This window comes from Schistocerca serialis, chromosome 9, assembly GCF_023864345.2.
Source record: "Schistocerca serialis cubense isolate TAMUIC-IGC-003099 chromosome 9, iqSchSeri2.2, whole genome shotgun sequence".
Taxonomy (NCBI): Eukaryota; Metazoa; Arthropoda; class Insecta; order Orthoptera; family Acrididae; genus Schistocerca; species Schistocerca serialis.
Window position 1 is genome coordinate 29,237,417 of NC_064646.1, and position 23,009 is coordinate 29,260,425.

Here is a 23,009-nt window from a genome sequence, read left to right on the forward strand (position 1 = left end):
CGGTCCCTGACTTCAGCCGTCGCACGGACGCCAAAATGGAAAATATTGAAATAAACGATATCGGAATTGAAAAACAACTGCTATCACTTAGTAGCGGAAAAGCATCCGGACCAGACGAGATACCCTTAAGATTCTACAGTGATTATGCTAAAGAACTTGCCCCCTTTCTATCAGCAATTTATCGTAGATCGCTGGAAGAACGTAAAGTACCTAGCGACTGGAAGAAAGCGCAGGTCGTTCCCATTTTCAAGAAGGGTCATAAATCAGATGCGAATAATTATAGGCCTATTTCGCTTACGTCAATCTGTTGTAGAATAATGGAACATGTTTTGTGTTCTCGTATTATGACGTTCTTAGATAATACAAATCTCCTTCATCATAACCAACATGGATTCCGCAAACAGAGATCATGTGAAACTCAGCTCGCCCTATTTGCCCAAGAAATTCACAGTGCCGTAGACACTGGCGAGCAGATTGATGCCGTATTCCTGGACTTCAGGAAGGCATTTGATACGGTTCCGCACTTACGTTTAGTGAAAAAAATACGAGCTTACGGAATATCGGACCAGGTTTGTGATTGGATTCAGGATTTCCTAGAAGAAAGAACACAACATGTCATTCTTAACGGTTCAAAATCTGCAGATGTAGAGGTAATTTCGGGAGTACCGCAGGGAAGCGTGATAGGACCTTTATTGTTTACAATATACATAAATGACTTAGTTGACAACATCGGTAGCTCCGTGAGGCTATTTGCAGATGACACGGTTGTCTACAAGAAAGTAGCAACATCAGAAGACTCGTACGTACTCCAGGAGGACCTGCAGAGGATTAATGCATGGTGCGACAGCTGGCAGCTTTCCCTAAACGTAGATAAATGTAATATAATGCGCATACATAGGGGCAGAAATCCATTCCAGTACGATTATGCCATAGGTGGTAAATCATTGGAAGCGGTAACGACCGTAAAATACTTAGGAGTTACTATCCGGAGCGATCTGAAGTGGAATGATCACATAAAACAAATAGTGGGAAAAGCAGGCGCCAGGTTGAGATTCATAGGAAGAATTCTAAGAAAATGTGACTCATCGACGAAAGAAGTAGCTTACAAAACGCTTGTTCGTCCGATTCTTGAGTATTGCTCATCAGTATGGGACCCTTACCAGGTTGGATTAATAGAAGAGATAGACATGATCCAGCGAAAAGCAGCGCGATTCGTCATGGGGACATTTAGTCAGCGCGAGAGCGTTACGGAGATGCTGAACAAGCTCCAGTGGCGGACACTTCAGGAAAGGCGATACGCAATACGGAGAGGTTTATTATCGAAATTACGAGAGAGCACATTCCGGGAAGAGATGGGCAACATATTACTACCGCCCACATATATCTCGCGTAATGATCACAACGAAAAGATCCGAGAAATTAGAGCAAATACGGAGACTTACAAGCAGTCGTTCTTTCCACGCACAATTCGTGAATGGAACAGGGAAGGGGGGATCAGATAGTGGTACAATAAGTACCCTCGCGGAGTATAGATGTAGATGTAGATGTAGATGTACACGGAAACTGCGGCATTCTGCAGTTGTCAACCTGGCTCTACAAAATATTGCATCTGCGGCTGCTAGAAGAGAGAAATCAGCTAAACGTCCTGGTCCTTTAAAAACCTTGTTAGTTGGTCAAAAGGTGTTAATTAAGTCTCATCGTTTGTCTCACAAAGGAAAAGGCTTGTGTCGCAAATTTTTTCTGCTTTATAACGGTCCATATTGTGTTGTCACCGCCAGACACCACACTTTGCTAGGTGGTAGCCTTTAAATCGGCCGCGGTCCGTTAGTATACGTCGGACCCGCGTGTCGCCACTGTCAGTGATTGCAGACCGAGCGCCGCCACACGGCAGGTCAAGAGAGACGTCCTAGCACTCGCCCCAATTGTACAGCAGACTTTGCCAGAGATGGATCAATGACAAATACGCTCTCATTTGCCGAGATGATAGCATAGCCTCCAGCTACGTCATTTGCTACGACCTAGCAAGGCGCCATTACCAGTTTATATTGAGATTATAATTCATGTATCAACAAGAGCGGTGATCTCCAATTATGGATTAAACTTAAGTATTCAAGCAACTACGTTCTTTTCTTATTGGACTCAACTCCTTTAATTGTTCCAGACCTCACGCCAGTCTGCGTGAGCTTGGACGCGTGCATTTCAGCCTCCTCTGGCGGCCCGTTGTTGGCTCTTCTGCCAACACATCATATGGCGCCGAGGATTTTGTGTTCGTATTGATAGACTGATTTCATTGTGTCATGGCTTCGCCACAATCTCCAGATGTACTGTCCGAATTTTATCGCTTGCAGAATCAGCAGACGCAGGCCTTATTGGATGCCCTTGGACAGCTCGTCCAGGGTCAACGTGCGATGCAAAACGATGCGGCAGCCGCCGCTCCACCGCTCCCACAGCCACAACACGCAGTTGCACCAGCTTTTCATCCTTTTGATGCGGCACTGGAAAGCTGGACGGAGTGGTCACGCCAATTTGGATTTCATCTCGCAGCCTACAGAATTCAAGGTATTGAGCGGCAGCCTGTTTTGCTTTCTTGTGTAGGAGTGTCCACCTACCGTGTGGTAGTGAAATTGTTTCCCCGACGCGACGTAGCAACTCTGTCCTACGACGAAATTTTGTCTGCATTAGATGCATATTTCAAAGAATCAGTCAATGTAGTTGCAAAAAGGTATACTTTCTTTCGTACAAAACGTACGGCAGGTCAGACTAATCGGGAGTGGGTTGCAACTTTGCAAGGCCTTACTAGGGATTGTGCTTTTGAGTGAATGTTAAGCTCAGTAGCTATTCCGGTCAGCATATCCCTGTGTGCCTTCTTGCAACATGCAAGGGACAAACAAAACTTGTGTCATTGTACGTCCTTCGTTCTTCTTCTGCTGTGAACTTGTTTGGTTTAGATTTATTTCAGTTGTTTCACTTGTCTATAGTCAATCAGGTCCTGTCAGTGAACCAGACTGTGCCTTCAGACAGTGTTTCTCGTCTATGTGAAGAATTTGCAGACTTTTTGCACCGGGCCTAGATTGCGCTAAGAACTATAAAGCACATTTGGAACTGAAAGGCAACGTGCAACCGAAATTTTTCAGAGCGCGCAATGTTCCCCACGAAAGAGGTCGAAAGAACATTACACGATTTGGAATCACAAGGTGTGATTGGACGTGTGCAGGCTTCTCTCTGGGCATCACCCTTAGTCATTTTGCCAAAACCTTCCGGAAAATTGAGACTTTGTGTGGACTTCAAGGCAATGGTGAATCCACAACTACTGATTGCAACTTTCCCTTTACCCCTCCCGCAAGATCTTTTTGACAAACTGTGCCCAGGTAAATATTTTTCGAAGTTGGACCTAGCAGATGCGTACTTGCAAATACCGGTGGACGAAGAATCCCAGCGCGTTTTAGTGGTTAACACGCATCTTGGTTTGTATCGATTCAAACGACTGCGATTCAGGTGTGCATCCGCCCCTGCATTGTTTCAGCAATATCTGCAAACTGTTTGTGCCTCGGTCCCTACTGCAGCAAACTATCTGGACGATATTGTGATCTCCGGAAAGACAGAAGAAGAACATTTAGCCAATCTCAGAACATTATTTCAGGTCTTGCGACAAACTGGTCTTCGCTTGCGGAAGGACAAATGTGTGTTTTTTGCTCGTGACTTACCATATCTGGGACATGTAATCAATGCCCAGGGCATACATCCCAGTCCCGAGCACCTCCGTGCCATACAAGACTTGCCTTCGCTGCAGAATTTGACGCAGATACAGAGTTTGCTGGGAAAAATCAATTACGATAACAGATATGTGCCACATGCCTCTTCCATTTCAGCTCCGCTTCATCGCTTACGCCATAAAGGTGTTCCGTTCGTCTGGACGACGGAATGCTAACGCGCCTTTCGCCAGTTGAAATCGGCGCTGCTTTCAAATACTTGCCTTACGTCATTCGATCCCCAGAAACCCCTTTTGTTGATGGTAGATGCATCGGATTTCGGGATCGGTGCTGTGCTTGCGCACAAAGATGGATCGCATGATCGCCCTATTGCCTTTGCGTCCAAATTGCTCTCGTCTGCACTAAGAAATTATTCACAGATCGAGAAAGAAGCTTTGGCTCTAGAATTTGGTGTTACTAAGTTTCATGATTTCTTGTATGGTCGTCACTTTACCATCATCACAGACCACAAACCTTTGACATTGAATGTGGACTCCCTTATTCAGATACTATGGTGCGTGATGCAATTGCACAGAACGTTTCTGATGTTCGTATCAGGGAACAGATTTTGAAACTAGTCAATCCTTCCCTTCAACAAGTGATGGACATATTTGATCGGCAAGACACACTTGACTTTGCTCAGGAATCATTTGAAACTTCGCCAGCTGTGTGTCACATTAACCGGCCCGCCGGGCGCGCTGCACAGAACAGTAAACAGCCCTCGCGCCCGTCTGCACAGCTGTCGCCGAGCTCTCCGCTACGTGTGCCGCGCAAGCAAGCAAATGCAGTGCTAAAATCATGCCCGCGGTGTGCTACTAGACATTCGCGTGAGAATTGTCCATCACGCCAAGCTATTTGCTTTTTCTGTAATAAAAAAGGACATGTTCAAAGTGTTTGCCAGAAAAAGCTTGGATCGGACACTAACAACCATTCCAGGCCCTTTGCTTCACGCCGGAATCGGAATCGAACCAAGAATACTCAGGCTCGTGAACCTTCGTCCATGGAAATTCATGTAGGTAATTCCACTCCGCCCAGTACCACTCTCTCTAACAGTGACTGTGTTCATTCCACAAATAGTGTGCGTCGTAATCGACGGAAATCCCGACAAGTCGCAAGTGATTCTGTACCAGTGTCAGTTCACGTTGCACGAGGCAGTCGCTCTTGTCGTCAGCAGGACAATTTATTCGCTGGTCAATTTTCCCCTCGCAGTACCGCTACGATATCTAGTATCGGTCTACTGCTAAGCACAGAAACGCTGATGCGTTGTCCCGTTTGCCTGTTGCTGAGGACAGAGCATTCGATTCCTCCGAACTTGCTTGCATGTTCATTGATTCGGAAACCGATGACGTGGTCGAATAGTTTCCGATTGATTTTCGTCGTGTAGCTACAGCCACAGCTGCTGACCCTGTCCTTGCTACCGTTTTGCGTTTTGTTGCTACGCAATGGCCCTTGTCACAGTCACGGATCGAGGATCCGTTGGTTCGCCGAATTTTTGCTCACAACAAGAGACTTTTTGGTACGACGTGGTGTTTTGCTGTTGCGTTCTGATAATGATCAGTCCAGGGTCGTGGTCCCACGTTCGTTACAGTCCTCTGTCTTACGGCTTCTCCACCAAGGACACTGGGGTATAGTGTGAACGAAACAACTTGCTCGTCAGCACTGTACTTGGTTCGGAATCGATGCTGCGATTACGAATATGTGCTCTTCTTGCATGGCGTGTACCAAACAACAATCCGCACCGCCGCGGAAATTCTTTGCATGGCCGAAAGCCACTTCCCCTTGGCAACGCTTACACATCGATTTTGCTGGTCCATTCTGGAATGCTCGATGGTTGGTTGTGGTAGATTCATTCAGTAATTTTCCTTTTGTTGTCAAGATGTCTTCCACGACGTCATCTGCCACCATCCAAGCATTATCCGTTATCTTTTGTATTGAAGGTCTTCCACAGACTATTGTTTCCGACAATGGCCCACAATTCATGCCCGCAGAATTTCAGTTATTCTGCAATGCCAATGGTATTCAACATCTGACATCCGCGCCGTTTTCACCTCTCTCAAACGGTGCTGCTGAACGGTTGGTCCGGACTTACAAGTCACAGATGTTGAAGTTGAAAGAGTCGCATTCTCGGGAGAACGCGTTATTGCTCTTTTTGTCCTCGTATCGCTCTCAGCCCCGAGATGGTCGCTCGCCGGCTGAGTTGCACCACGGTCGTCCTCATCGAACCTTGATGTCTTTGCTACATCCACCGCATCAGGTTCCTGTGCAGCGGCAGCCACCTGCTTTTGTTCCAGGCGACGTTGTATACTATCGCAACTATCGAGGTTCACGGCGTTGGCTCGCAGGGCGCATTCTTCGCTGCCTCGGCCGCGCTATGTATCTGGTTTTGGGGGCCTCTGGTGAGGTGCGTCGGCATCTCAATCAGCTGCGCCTCTGTCGTCGCCTGGGTTCTGCCGCTCCCCGTCTGCTTTCAGCGACGATGCCGTCCGGTCAGCGCCCTGGGGTCCCATCTACTGGCTCGCCTGATCCCCAGGTGTTACCGACGATGCCTTCCATTTTGCCCCATGGCGACGCGCCGCCGCCGCCGCCGCCGCCGCCGCCTGTTCTCCCGCCGGCGACGCCCGCAGTAGACGCTTCGCTGCAGCCGCCAAGCGCCTCCCTGGGTCGCGCGCCGCCGATCGCTTCCCGTGACCAGCTGTCCTCCGACATGGAACTCTTGCCCGCTCCGGACCAGATGGCGTCTTCCCCCATCGGGTACCCCGACGCGATGGAGGTCGACCCTTCGGCCCCTCCTGTCTCTCTACGGGCGCATACACCGCATGTTGGCGTGCACCCTGGACTAGGTTTTCAGGCGTTTCCTAGCTCCCCTCGGACCGAATGGCAGGGTGCGGGTGGCACAGCCTCGCCTGTTGTTAGGCTCCCCACCTCGTCGCATACGTCAACATGGGGTCCTCCCCACGGCGGGCGGAAGCCTTATAACACAACCGTACGCCGATTTGCAGGGGAGGAATGTGTTGTCACCGCCAGACACCACACTTGCTAGGTGGTAGCCTTTAAATCGGCCGCGGTCCGTTAGTATACGTCGGACCCGCGTGTCACCACTGTCAGTGATTGCAGACCGAGCGCCGCCACACGGAAGGTCTAGAGAGACGTCCTAGCACTCGCCCCAGTTGTACAGCAGACTTTGCCGGAGATGGATCACTGACAAATACGCTCTCATTTGCCGAGACGATAGTTAGCATAGCCTTCAGCTACATCATTTGCTACGACCTAGCAAGGGGCCATTACCAGTTTATATTGAGATTATAATTCATGTATCAACAAGAGAGGTGTTCTCCAATTATGGATTAAAGTTAAGTATTCAAGCAACTACGTTCTTTTCTTATTGGACTCAACTCCTTTAACTGTTCCAGACCTCACGCCAGTCTGCGTGAGCTTGGACGCGTGCATTTCGGCCTCCTCTGGCGGTCCGATGTTGGCTCTTCTGCCAACACATCACATATAGAGTTCGCAAAATTATTCATAATAACACTGTCGAAGTAGAAACACTTAAATCTCGGTGCTATAAGGGAATACATCATATATCGAACGTTAAAATTTTTGTGGAATGACATACGTTTGAGAAACTATCAGTTATACGTAAACACGCAGAGAATACAAGGATACCGCGCCGTGTTCTGGTGGCGGCACATACTCAAAGCAACAGTCAAGTCTGCGCGCCGCACAAGGCAGTCGTTGACCGCAAACAATTACTTCCTACGTCACGCGTACCTACAGCTGATCGAGCGCTCAGTGCGAATGCACTGACAGCCGTAAACAAATACACAGTCTAATTTCTCCGAATAAATTCAGTATAAAGCTATAGTGACTTGATAAATTATGTTATTAACGTTCAGTTTTTTTCAGGATACAGTTGTATAAAATATTTAAGAACTTCAGATAAATTCTGTGTGTGTCCGACGTTAAGAGGACTTGCTATCGAGAAAATTGCAGGAAGAATGTAATTTCGAAGAAGAAAGTAATAAACTAAAAAGGTAACTATTAATTGAGTTTACTTTTCAGATAACATATTTCCACTTAGGTACGTACTTTAGACGTAATTTGCTGCTCGCGATTACATGATTTATACTTTGTGTTAACTGATTTTGACAATGATTGATTAATGGTTCAAATGGCTCTGAGCACTATGGGACTTAACTACTGTGGTCATCAGTCCCCTAGAACTTAGAACTACTTAAACCTAACTAACCTAAGGACATCACACACATCCATGCCTGAGGCAGGATTCGAACCTGCGACCGTAGCAGTCGCGCGGTTCCGGACTGTGCGCCTAGAACCGCTCGGCCACTGCGGCCGGCTGTGTGCATTCAAACTGTTGTTCGTGCTCGCACTTGTTCAACATGATGGGTACCACTTGGAAATGTTTAATTACTGCTGATGAACTCTGATGAACTGTTTGATTAGTGATAGTGAATATTATGCACTTTTTCAACATTCATGGGTGCCACTTGAAAATGTTTAATTTCTGCTGATGAACTGTCTAATTTGTGATAGTGAATATTATGAACTGTTACCTGGACCTGTTCAACATTACTGGGTGCCACTGATGGAACTGTTTCTACCGAGATAATGTTACTTCTTGCTGTGTGCACCTCTTCAACATTGCTGGGTGCCACTGATGGAACTGCTTCTACTGAGATGATGTCACTTGTTGGTGAGCCAGCCAAAGTGTCCGTGCGGTTAAAGGCGCTGCAGTCTGGAACCGCGAGACCGCTACGGTCGCAGGTTCGAATCCCGTCTCGGGCATGGATGTGTGTGATGTCCTTAGGTTAGTTAGGTTTAACTAGTTCTAAGTTCTAGGGGACTAATGACCTTAGCAGTTGAGTCCCATAGTGCTCAGAGCCATTTGAACCATTTTTGAGCTTGTTGGTGTCTGTGCCTGCTCGCCATTGCTGGGTGCCACTGTTGGAGCTGTTTAAATACTGCTGATGAAATGTTATGAGACTGCTATTTGCACCTGTTGACTATTGCTGGATTCTACTGTGGGAACTGTCAACTACTCTGAGTAGCGCTACCTGTTTATTGAACTACTAAAAAGATTTTATGTGAATATTTGTATAAACTGATTTTTATGTGTATTTACTGCTTATGAAATGTTATGAGACTCTTACCTGCACCTATTCGTCGTTGCTGGTGCCATTGATTGAATAATACTTGTGTAAACAATTATGTAAAATCACATGTATGCAAGCATTTGTATTCCTTACTGTCTTTTATATATTACGTTATTGAACGGTCAGTGCAAAGCCAAAATTTATTTATTTATGTGATATTTACTTATTAATATCATCTTCTCATAATCAAAATATCCACGGGTGTGCTGCCGGTCTATAGTGTCCAACGGGCACAATATTTCGGCGATCATACATGTCGCCATCATCAGGTGAACTGACGGACTGTGCTCCTGTGAACGTGCCGGCACTGAGATCCGTACGCTATGGCTGCTCAGAGGGAACTGGGTTCAGTCGCGGCGGCGGCCGATTTAAATACCCTCCGCCCGCGGCGCGCTTCCTCCGCCGTCCGCGCCCCGCGCCACGGTCGCGCGGTGGAACAGATTGCGACGGCGTCTGAGATGACGTCGGTGTGATGGCTCTGTCCGCCGTGGTCGTCACAACTATACGTTTGCTCGATTTACTCTTGATTAACCCAATCGCTGGTTCCCAAGCCTTGCTAAGATTATAGCCACAGTCACCGTTTATGAGGTCGTCATTGGTGCTAATTTAGATGGCCTCTCTAACAACGCTGTCCCAGTATCTCGTCGTCTGTACCAGAATCCTCGTGCGGTCATACTCCATAGCGCGATTTTCCGACAAAGAATGTTCAGCGACCGCCGACTTGCTCGGATACATCATTCGAGTGTGCCTCTGGTGTTCACGGCATCGATCCTCGACGGTACGCATAGTCTGACCAATATACGACTTGCCACATTGACACGGATTCTGGTACACGCTGGCCTTCCTCAAACCGAGGTCATCTTTGGCGCTCCCCACCAGTGCACGGGTTTTATTCAGAGGACAAAACACAGTTCCGACCCGGTGTTTCTTCAGAATGCGGGCGATTTTGCCCGAGAGTGCGCCTGTGTATGGAATAAATGCAGTGGCTCCCTCCTCCCTCGTGACTTCATCCATCTCAACAGGTTGTGCTGCAGTGGTTGGGCGGAGAGCATGTTGAATCTGCCACTCTGAGTGTGGTGTCATCGCCAGACACCACACTTGCTAGGTGGTAGCTTAAATCGGCCGCGGTCCATTTAGTACATGTCGGACCCGCGTGTCGCCACTGTGTGATCGCAGACCGAGCGCCACCACAAGGCAGGTCTCGAGATACGGACGAGCACTCGCCCCAGTTGTACGGACGACATTGCTAGCGACAATACGGACGAAGCCTTCCTCTCATTTGCCGAGAGACAGTTAGAATAGCCTTCTGCTAAGTCCATGGCTACGACCTAGCAAGGCGCCATTAGCCTTACCTAGTTTGAGAGTTATCGTATAAATGTCTCAAGAAGAACGTTGTAAACCAACAAAGATTAAAAGTTAGGTATATTCCAAAGCTACGTATTTTCTTTATAGCAGTCATAACGTATCCTGTTCCAGACTTGACGCCAGTCGGCGTGTGTGTACGCGTGCCTTTCTTTCGGCTCCCTTCCCAGTGTGGCGTAACTAGCTTGTTACGCCACAACAGATTGGCGACGAGAGAAGTGTTCTTTCTGATTGCTTACATTTACTTGTGTCATGGCTTCGCCAGATGTACTGTCCGAATTTTATCGCTTGCAGAATCAGCAGACGCAGGCGTTATTGGATGCCCTTGGACAGCTCGTCCAGGGTCAACGTGCCATTCAAACCGATGCGGCAGCCGCCGCTTCACCGCTACCGCAGCCACAACTCACAGTTGCACCGCCTTTTAGGCACTACGATCCAGCGCAAGAATCGTGGCCAGAATGGTCCCGACAGTTTGGCTTTCATCTAGCCGCCTACAAAATTCAAGGTAATGAGCGGCAGCCGTTTTTGCTTTCTTGTGTCGGTGTGTCCACCTACCGTGTGATAGTGAAATTGTTTCCCCGACGCGACGTAGCAACACTGTACTACAAAGAAATTTTGTCTGCTTTAGATGCCTATTTCAAAGAAACAGTTAATGTGGTTGCAAAACGGTATACGTTTTTTCGTACGAAACGTACGGCCGGTCAAACTAATAGGGAGTGGGTAGCAACATTGCAAGGACTTACTAGGGACTGTGCGTTTGACTGTGACTGTGGCCTTTCTTATTCAGATACAATGGTACGTGATGCAATTGCACAGAACGTTCTGATGTTCGCATACGGGAGCAAATTTTGAAACTAGTTAATCCCTCCCTTCAACAAGTAATAGACATACTGGATAGACAGGACACACTTGACTGTGCTCAGGAATCTTTTGAAACTTCGCCAGCCGTGTGTAACATTAACCGGCCCGCTGGGCGCTCTCGAGCTGCGCGGCCCGGTCAACTGCCCTCGAATACGTCCGCACAGCTGCAGCCGCGCGCTAAGCCAGGTGTGCCGCGCCAGCCCACAACTGTAGTGAAATCATGCCCGCGGTGTGCTACTAGACATTTGCGTGAACACTGCCTGTCACGCCAAGCTATTTGCTTTTTCTGTAATAGGAAAGGACATGTTCAAAGTGTTTGCCAGAAAAAGCTCAGATCAGACAATCACAATCATTCCAGGCCCTTTGCTTCGCGCCGGAATCGAACCAAGGACACTCAGGATCGTGGACCTTCGCCCATGGACATTCATGTAGTTAATTCCGCTTCGTCCAGTGCCACTTTCTCTAACAGTGACTGTGTTCGTCCCACAAAAACTGTGCGTCGACGTCGCCGGAAATCACGTCAATTACCAAGTGATTCTGTACCAGTGTCTGTTCAAATTGCCCAAAACAGTCGCTCTTGTCGTCAGCAGGACAATAAACTTTTTGTAGATTTGGACTTTAATGGCAAGGTCCTACCATTCCAGCTCGATACCGGAGCTGCAGTTTCACTGCTCAATCACGACACGTACAAACAACTGGGCGCACCTCCGTTGTGTGCCGCAAATGTTCAGTTACCTAGTTATTCAGGACAGAATATACCTGTGTTAGGACAGTGCAGCCTTCTTGCAACATACAAGGGACAAACAAAACTTGTGTCATTTTACGTTCTTCGTTCTTCTACTGCAGTGAACTTATTTGGTTTTGGGGGCCTCTGGTGAGGTGCGTCGGCATCTCAATCAGCTGCGCCTCTGTCGTCGCACGGGTTCTGCCGCTCCCCGTCTGCTTTCAGCGACGGTGCCGTCCGGTCAGCGCCCTGGGGACCCATCTACTGGCTCGCCTCATCCCCAGGTGTTACCGACGATGCCTTCCATTTTGCCCCATGGCGACGCGCCGCCGCAGCCGCCGCCGCCGCCGCCGCCGCCTGTTCTCCCGCCGGCGCCGCCCGCATTCGACGCTTCGCTGCAGCCGCCAAGCGCCTCCCTGGGTCACGCGCCGCCGATCGCTTCCCGTGACCAGCTGTCCTCCGCAATGGAACTCTTGCCCGCTCCGGACCACATGATGACATCGCGCGTCGGATACCCAGACGCAATGGAGGTCGACCCTTCGGCCCCTCCTGTCTCTTTCCGGGCGCATACGCCGCATGTTGACGTGCACCCTAGACTAGGTTTTCAGGCGTTTCCTAGCTCCCCTCGGACCGAATGGCAGGGTGCGGGTGGCACAGCCTCGCCTGTTGTTAGGCTCCCAATCTCATCGCATACGTCAACATGGGGTCCTCCCCACGGCGGGCGGAAGCCTTATCACACGACCGTTCGCCGATTTGCGGGGGAGGAATGTGGTGTCATCGCCAGACACCACACTTGCTAGGTGGTAGCTTAAATCGGCCGTGGTCCATTTAGTACATGTCGGACCCGCGTGTCGCCACTGTGTGATCGCAGACCGAGCGCCACCACAAGGCAGGTCTCGAGATACGGACGAGCACTCGCCCCAGTTGTACGGACGACATTGCTAGCGACTATACGGACGAAGCCTTTCCTCTCATTTGCCGAGAGACAGTTAGAATAGCCTTCTGCTAAGTCCATGGCTACGACCTAGCAAGGCACCATTAGCCTTACCTAGTTTGAGAGTTATCGTATAAATGTCTCAAGAAGAACGTTGTAAACCAACAAAGATTAAAAGTTAAGTATATTCCAAAGCTACGTATTTTCTTTATAGCAGTCATAACGTATCCTGTTCCAGACTTGACGCCAGTCGGCGTGTGTGTACGCGTGCCTTTCGGCTCCCTTCTCAGTGTGGCGTAACTAGCTTGTTACGCCACAACACTGAGTACCCATTTTTTCGAAATACAGTTCTCAGATGTTCCAATTCCTGGGGTAGACTCTCTGCGTCAGAGATAGTGCGCGCCCTATGTACTAGAGTTTTAAGTACCCCATTCCTCTGTGAAGGGTGGTGGCAGCTGTCTGCGTGCAAATACAGATCAGTGTGCTTTGTCTTCCGATACACCCCATGACCTAGGGTGCCGTCAGCCCTTCTCTTGACCAAGACGTCAAGGAAAGGTAATTTACCCTCCGTTTCAGTCTCCATAGTGAATTTGATGTTGGGGTGTATGGAGTTTAGATGTGTAAGGAAGTCAAGGAGTTTATCCATACCATGTGGCCAGATGACGAACGTGTCGTCCACGTAACGGAAAAAGCATGTAGGTTTCCATACGGATGACGACAGGGCTTCCTCCTCGAAGTTCTCCATGTACAAATTCGCTAACACCGGTGAGAGTGGGCTATCCATGGCGACTCCCTCCCTCCGACAAACGGAGGACACACAGCTACTAAAATAATTATATTTTCATTTTATAATTAAGCCCCCATGCAATGTATCCCAGTTGCTGCAGCCGCTACATTTCTGGAACAATCAAGATCGTCATACAGTAGTGGGAGATCGGCCATAGATCATCTCACTGTGTGGGGGATGTGTGGAGCTTGTCTGCATGCAGTGTACGGTACGGCTTCCCTGCGTGGTGCCAGTTATTCGGCAGTGTATACCAGCTGGATATCCAGTAATGACGTCTGATTAACAGGGGCTCACCTGTACCGTTGTGTTTGCGTGTGCTTGGCCGTAGATGTTAGGTCCTTACAAGTATGTCTTTTGGTCTTTTATGTTTCCACCTATGTTTGTGGTCGTAGTTCCCCAGATTCAGAATAAACGGGTTCTGCGAATGTCTGGAGTTTCTGCATAGTCTTGTGGTGAGTTTGTGGATTACCTCCTTGAGAGTCTCAGGTCGGTATTCCCGGTGAAGGTCCGCGATGCGTGTGTATCGTGGAGCATTGCTTATGATTTTTGATACTTTGTTTTGTATGAGCTGCAGGCGTGTAGGCGCAGCGTATACCCATACAGGAGCTGCGTACGTTATCAGGGGTCGAATAAATGTCATGTACATGGACCTCGACACCCTTCTGTTCAGTGTGCTAAACCTGTTGAGCATAAGGTAGAGCTGTTTGAGCCTCGCGCTAGCTCGGTTGGTCATGTGTTGTATGTGGTCCCCCCAGAGTAATTTCCGGTCCAGCCAGACACCGAAGTATTTGTCTGTCTCACGGAAACGTATTGGGCGTGCATGTAGAATTATTGGTCTGCAGTATCGGTGTTTGCGCAGTTGCTTCGGTCTTCTAGTGAACAGAACGGCTTCGCACTTGTCGACGTTTACTCTAACACGCTATTTCTCCAACCAAGGCTGCAGTCTGTATGCGTGGCGTAATGTTTGATGGTTTCCAATCTTGCGCGAGGATGGCAGTGTCATCCGCGTAGATTGCCATCGTTGTGTTGCGTGTGGTTGGAATTGATTTCAGGTGTGCCGCAGGGGAGTGTCGTAGGACCGTTGCTATTCACAATATACATAAACGACCTTGTGGATAACATCGGAAGTTCACTGAGGCTATTTGCGGATGATGCTGTAGTATATCGAGAGGTTGTAACAATGGAGGATTGTACTGAAATGCCGGCCGGTGTGGCCGTGCGGTTTTAGGCGCTTCAGTTTGGAACTGCGTGACCGCTACGGTCGCAGGTTCGAATCCTGCCTCGGGCATGGATGTGTGTGATGTCCTTAGGTTAGTTAGGTTTAAGTAGTTCTAAGTTCTAGGGGACTGATGACCTCAGCAGTTAAGTCCCATAGTGCTCAGAGCCATTTGAACCATTTTTGTACTGAAATGCAGGAGTATCTGCAACGAATTGACGCATGATGCAGGGAATGGCAACTGAATCGCAATGTAGACAAGTGTAATGCGCTGCGAATACATAGAAATAAAGATCTTTTATCATTTAGCTACAATATAGCAGGTCAGCAATCGGAAGCAGTTAATTCCGTAAATTATCTGGGAGTAGGCATTAGGAGTGATTTAAAATGGAATGATCATATAAAGTTGATTGTCGGTAAAGCAGATGCCAGACATTTATTGAAAGAATCCTAAGGAAATGCAATCCGAAAACAAAGGAAGTAGGTTACAGTACACTTGTTCGTCCACTGCTTGAATATTGCTCACAAGTGTGGGATCCGTACCAGATAGGGTTGATAGAAGAGATAGAGAAGATCCAACGGAGAGCAGCGCGCTTCGTTACAGGATCATTTAGTAATCGCGAAAGTGGAAGACTTTGCAGGAGAGACTCAGTACTCGGTACGGGCTTTTGTTGAAGTTTCGAGAACATACCTTCACCGAGGAGTCAAGCAGTATATTCCTCGCTCCTACGTATATCTCGCGAAGATACCATGAGGATAAAATCAGAGAGATTAGAGCCCATACAGAGGCATACCGACAATCTTTCTTTCCACGAAAAATACGAGACTGGAATAGAAGGGGGAACCGATAGAGGTATTCAAAGTACCCTCCACCACACACTGTCAGGTGGCTTGCGGAGAATGGATATAGATGTAGATGTAGGTATATAATAATGTCCGATAGACAAGGGTACATTCTTTCATTCTGTAATGTTTTCTCAAGAAATGTAAACCCTATCAGCTTAGCAACAGAGTTAAAGCATATTTGTGCTAATAGGTACGTACAAGATGAAGAGAGCGCAACAGCTTTTCGGAAGCGTATGACAACGGTAAACTAAGGTAAATAATTCCTCTATAAATACGTTCTCTAAGGGAGGAAACAATCTGCATTGTGAAACAATGATGACACCAGTACTTTATTATAGCGAGTGATAAGAAATATTTTCATATCGTCTGAAATGGTTGAGAATGTTTTCACATGTCTTAAAATAATAATATTTCAACAAGTTTGGAAACATGAATCTGTATTTAACATACTGTGAAACGTGTGGAAATACAAGGAATCTGGCTTTTGCTATGTCCTATCACAAGAACATGCTAAAAATCAGAAGCTATCTTCTTTTGTTTCTTTTTCTTATACACTACGAGTATATGACATTTTCCTAATACTATTAAATATAACTTTCCAGCGCTCTAACACTGTACATACCTTGCATATCTTTTCTTCATTTTTCTATTCGGTTTAAATTAGAAAATATATTCCTAACAGAACTACAAACTTGATTGTTTTTTACAAAATCTAGTAAAGTTGAATACTGCCGATCAAAAGGAAAATGATTAATAAATATGAGATTAAATACAGGAAATTACATATAAAGCTTAGACCTTTTTAAAACATTATATGGTTTTCCTAATGTGTGCCTAAATTGAGTTTTAGAGTAAGACAGAGAAGGCAATAATGATCACAAAAACTTTAAGTTTCTTTTTTCGTAGCTGTTCCTATGTATCAAATAGATAAATAACTTCTGTGTTTTAATGCCTACAATTTTATTTATAGCCGTCTTCCTTCCCGAGGCCTCTCTCGCGTACGCATATGCCAGACGTATTTCTCATTGGCAACTACCTGATTTAGCGCTGTTTTACTCCATGCGACTCCAAAGAGGAGTATCTGCGGCATGAGGCTGTATGGCGCTATCTTCAGTCCGAAACATGCTGATAGAAATGTTGACCTGCACTGCTCATTCTTGGGACCTGTTTGACGCACTGAGCAACACAAAGAAGAGACAAATGTAGTTGATACTTTTACAGTATTCCAAGATAACAGGAAAGAAAAAACACGAACAGGTCGTTTTCGAACGTTTCTGGACTCACTCCTTACGATCACCCCATCCACAGTACTTTTATATAAATACAGTGTGTTAACTGTAAGACGACAGAGTTGTGAGCGGAGTGCGGGGAGAGGAGGAAGCAAACATTGGTTGGCGAGGGGAGAGGCGCCGTTGGCAGGGCGGGGGGGGGGGGGGGGGGGACAAGGCACGCCTACCAGTTGCAGTGCTGGCACTACAAATTGCGCGTCATGCTTACACGAAAGCAGACGAAAGGCTTGGAAGGAAAACTCGCTTTAAATGTTGTTCGTAAACGAAACTGAAATCGTCATGTACATCATTGAAATCTATATATATAAAAATGAATGTATGTATGTTTGTCTACTATGCGCTCACAAACCATTCATCCGATTGCAATTAAACTTTGGTGACTTGTTCTCCGAACGCCCGAAAAGAGTAACAGACAATGTTTCAACAGTTAGGTTACTGTTGCATGCGTCGCGCAATTGATTAGGTAAAGGCTTGTCATGCAGCAGACCCGGGCTTGATTCCCACTGCTCGCAATTTTTTATTTCATTCCCCGCAATGTTAAACTATTAATTATAAGATTTAAATATACTTAAACAGGTCATATAGTATAACCTAACTGTCAATCTCTATATATACAAATGAATGTATGCGTGTCTGCCCTCTGTGCGTTTTGAATTTGGAAATGTACTGTAATATGAATGTGTTTCGAAATAATACAGTAACCAGTGGTGTTTACATACAAAGCAATACGGTAGCAAGGAAAAATGAAAGATAAGGTAATTCGGAAGAAATAGAGGGCTCCTTCAAAGTGATCGCGAACAAAATATCTGAAATGGAAATACACCTTTTCTTGCCAGGCGTTTGTGGTGATACGCCAGGATGATTCTTGGAAAACTGTTTGAATCTTCCAATGCTACGCATGCTTTGTCCTGTGTATGTAGCAGCTCTCACTGAGGATTTGTAAATGGGGTGAAGCAATTTTTTCTGCTCCCTTTCCCTTTCGCAGCATTCAATCACATGCAATATAATTTTGCGAGCATCGCTACGTAATACTGGTTTCCTTCTAACCTAGGCCTACCGGTAGAGGTTGTTGGCGACTCCCGAGATGGGCCAGCAACTGCCTCTTCACTCATTTTGATAATGTTTAGCACAGCTGCACAATAAAAACACGCAGAACAGTACAGCGCAAAACAATAACGAAGCAGACGACAATGGCTACCTCGGACAACAGTGTCAGCTACGTAATGTTGGCAGCAGTCGAAACTGCGTGCCTACCGAAGCCTCCCGACGTTTACCGACTTCTACCGATTCAGGACTAGGGAGAGGTCTGCCATCTAAAAGTTTACACAATGTTGTGACTCTTTTACATACGCAAAGATGACAAAAGTCATGGGATACCTCCTGATTACGTGTCGGGATTCCTTCTGCCCAGAGTAGTAAAGCAAATCGACGTGGCGTGGACTCGACACGTCGTTCGAAATTCCCTGCAGAAATACTGTAGTGCCTCTATAGCCATCCATAAATGTGAAATTGTCGCCAGTGCAAGATTTTGTGAACGAAATCACCTTTCTATTATGTCCCGTGGATGTTCTATGGGATTCATTTCGGGCGATCTGGGTGGCAAAATTATTCGCTCCAGTTGTCCAGGATGTCCCAGACCAGATGACACCCACGTCAAGTAAAACTAAACTAAACTCCGTCCGAACGCCTTGAAAGGCCCAACGGTACTGACCGGCCGCCGTGTCATCCTCAGCCCATAGGCGTCTCTGGATACGGATATAGAGGGGCATGTGGTCAGCACCGGAGTCGCTACTTCTACATCTACATCTACATTTATACTCCGCAAGCCACCCAACGGTGTGTGGCGGAGGGCACTTTACGTGCCACTGTCATTACCTCCCTTTCCTCTTCCAGTCGCGTATGGTTCGCGGGAAGAACGATTGTCTGAAAGCCTCCGTGCGCGCTCTAATCTCTCTAATTTTACATTCGTGATCTCCTCGGGAGGTATAAGTAGGGGGAAGCAATATATTCGATACCTCATCCAGAAACGCACCCTCTCGAAACCTGGCGAGCAAGCTACACCGCGATGCAGAGCGCCTCTCTTGCAGAGTCTGCCACTTGAGTTTATTAACCATCTCCGTAACGCTATCACGGTTACCAAATAACCCTGTGACGAAACGCGCCGCTCTTCTTTGGATCTTCTCTATCTCCTCCGTCAGACCGATCTGGCACGGATCCCACACTGATGAGCAATACTCAAGTATAGGTCGAACGAGTGTTTTGTAAGCCACCTCCTTTGTTGATGGACTACATTTTCTAAGCACTCTCCCAATGAATCTCAACCTGGTACCCGCCTTACCAACAATTAATTTTATATGATCATTCCACTTCAAATCGTTCCGCACGCATACTCCCAGATATTTTACAGAAGTAACTGCTACCAGTGTTTGTTCTGCTATCATATAATCATACAAGAAAGGATCCTTCTTTCTATGTATTCGCAATACATTACATTTGTCTATGTTAAGGGTCAGTTGCCACTCCCTGCACCAAGTGCCTATCCGCTGCAGATCTTCCTGCATTTCGCTACAATTTTCTAATGCTGCAACTTCTCTGTATACTACAGCATCATCCGCGAAAAGCCGCATGGAACTTCCGACACTATCTACTAAGTCATTTATATATATTGTGAAAAGCAATGGTCCCATAACACTCCCCTGTGGCACGCCAGAGGTTACTTTAACGTCTGTAGACGTCTCTCCGTTGATAACAACATGCTGTGTTCTGTTTGCTAAAAACTCTTCAATCCAGCCACACAGCTGGTCTGATATTCCGTAGGCTCTTACTTTGTTTATCAGGCGACAGTGCGGAACTGTATCGAACGCCTTCCGGAAGTCAAGAAAAATAGCATCTACCTGGGAGCCTGTATCTAATATTTTCTGAGTCTCATGAACAAATAAAGCGAGTTGGGTCTCACACGATCGCTGTTTCCGGAATCCATGTTGATTCCTACATAGTAGATTCTGGGTTTCCAAAAACGACATGAGACTCGAGCAAAAAACATGTTCTAAAATTCTACAACAGATCGACGTCAGAGATATAGGTCTATAGTTTTGCGCATCTGTTCGACGACCCTTCTTGAAAACTGGGACTACCTGTGCTCTTTTCCAATCATTTGGAACCTTCCGTTCCTCTAGAGACTTGCGGTACACGGCTGCTAGAAGGGGGGCAAGTTCTTTCGCGTACTCTGTGTAGAATCGAATTGGTATCCCGTCAGGTCCAGTGGACTTTCCTCTATTGAGTCAGTCAAGTAGCTCGTTTGCCTCACAAGGACTGATTGCATCCTGTTTGCCAACAGCGCTAGGCAGACCGGATGGTCTCCCATCCAAATGCTGGCCGAGCCCGACAGCGCATAACTTCGGTGATCTGACGTGAACAGGTGCTGTTATCACTACGGCACGGCCGTTGGCCCACGTCAAATACTGGGGGCAAATGCAACCACATTAAACAGGGGTGCAAGGCACGCTTTCCCACGCTCGTCAGTGGCACGGCGAGTGCGTAGGGTGTTCTCCTTGCCCGACGACAAGTACGTTGTATTCCTTCAACACCCACACATCGGCAGCAGTGTTTACGATTGTGCCAAATGCTTAGGGACTGGTCTAGCGAGGCGTGGGATCGCGTGCTCTTCTCGAATAAGTCTGAGTAGTGATTCTGGTCGTACTGTCATACGGCGAGAGGTGGGAATGCACACGGAAACATTGTCAAACCTGATCGCTTCGGTGGTCCGCGTGTTCTTGTCTGGGGAGGTATAACGTTGCGTGGGAGTACTGACCTCCAAATCCTTGAACACTCCCTGTACACTCACCGGTCAAAGTTATTGTGACACTGTACTCTGTCCTCGAGTGCATCTTTTCAGCGGTCTATTGAGCTCTGACTTCATTTTTATGAATGACAATCGCGATCACCTCGAACAGCGTTTGTGGAGAACCTCTTGGAACGAAAAGGTATTTGGCGAATGGTCTGACCTGCCCGTCCAGGCGACTTCTATCCAATCGAGCACGTTTTAGGTACACTTGGAAGATGTATTGCAGCACGTCCATATGCACCAACTACCATCCAGTATTTATCGACCGTTCGGTGATGGAGTGCAGCGCCCAGCCACAAGAACTGCTTGCGAACCCTCTGGGCAGCATGAGATCATGTTGCTGAGCATGCGTGGCCATCCATGGTGATTACACTCAGTGTTGTCCGCCCTCGGTAGCTGAGTGGTGAGAGCGACAGAATGTCAATCCAAAGGGCCCGGGTTCGATTCCCAGCTGGGTCAAAGGTTTTCTCCGCTCAGGGTCTGGGTGTTGTGCTGTCCTAATCATCATCATTTCATCCCCATCGACGCGCAAGTCGCCGAAGAGGCGTCAAATCGAAAGACTTGCACCAGGCGAATGGTCTACCCGACGGGAGGCCCTCGTCACACGACATTATATTATACACTGCATGGGGGCTTAATTATTATAATGCAAATAATTTTTTATTTTTCGTAGTTGTATGTCCGATTACGAAGTCTCGTAAACGGTTGGCCCTGACTAGTTTTAGTAGGCAGTCTGACTGCATAGAATAACAACAAAGAATGAAAGAAAATTTTCGTTAACACAATTAATTAATTAAGTCCCCAGCAACTATAAAACGTACAAAACCAAAGCACAAGTGTAACTGTTCTGTGTGTGGAAGTGTGATTCAACGTACACATCTGGCACGGTTCTTCTTCAATAAGACAAGAAATTTTAAATACCATTTATACTGAAGTAATTAAAAAAAATAGAAATACTATAATTGCGCAAGAAAACCAGAATTACACTCTAATACAAGAACACAAGCCAGATGCTTTGTTGACTGAACCTGTAATGACGCATTATTCAAGACATAGAAATAATGAAAAAAAAGCGAGTTTTGTTACCTTCTTATATATTGATGAAAAGCACTCTAATCATCACAATATCTCCATTAGAACAGCATCTGCCGTCTAGCCCATCAAACAACTGCATAAAACATGAACAAGCACTCACTACTACGACTTCTCGACAAGAAGTTTTCACTACGACATCTCAGCAAGCACTGCTTACTACGAGTCCTCGACAAGCACTGCACACCGCTACTTCTCAACAAACACTGCCTACTACGAGTTCTCAACAAGCACTGCCAGTGGAGGCGGCTGAATAATACTCTTTGGCGCAATCTCTGGCGCTGTGGCTCAGTGCCCCTCCTCCACGGGCCAGAATTTGATGGTATTTTTGCCAGCATTGGTGGTGAAAATACCACCAAATTCGTCCACAGACAAAAATAAAAGATAATATTAATACGTAAATATCACATAATTAGATAAAATTTTGGCTTTGCACTGACCTTTCAATAACCTAATATATAAAATACAGTAAGCAATGCAAATTCTTTCATACATGTAACTTTACATAATAGTTTACATAATACACAAAAAATCAGTTTATACAAATGTTCACATGACATGCTTTCAATGACTAAAAAAAAAACAAGTAGTTGATAGTTCCAGCAGTAGCACCCAGCAATGGTCAACAGGTGCAAATACCAACAAGTGACATCATTTTAATAGAAGCAGTTCCATCAGTGGCACCCAGCAATGTTGAACATGTGCAAACACCAAGTAGTGACATTATTTCAATAGATGCAGTCCATCAGTGGCACCCAGCAATGTTGAACATGTGCAGACACCAACAAGTGACATCATTTCAGTAGAAGCAGTCCATCAGTGGCACCCAGCAATGTTGAACATGTGCAAACACCAAGTAGTGACATTATTTCAATAGATGCAGTCCATCAGTGGCACCCAGCAATGTTGAACATGTGCAGACACCAACAAGTGACATCATTTCAGTAGAAGCAGTCCATCAGTGGCACCCAGCAATGTTGAACATGTGCAAACACCAAGTAGTGACATTATTTCAATAGATGCAGTCCATCAGTGGCACCCAGCAATGGTCAACAGGTGCAAATACCAACAAGTGACATCATTTTAATAGAAGCAGTTCCATCAGTGGCACCCAGCAATGTTGAACATGTGCAA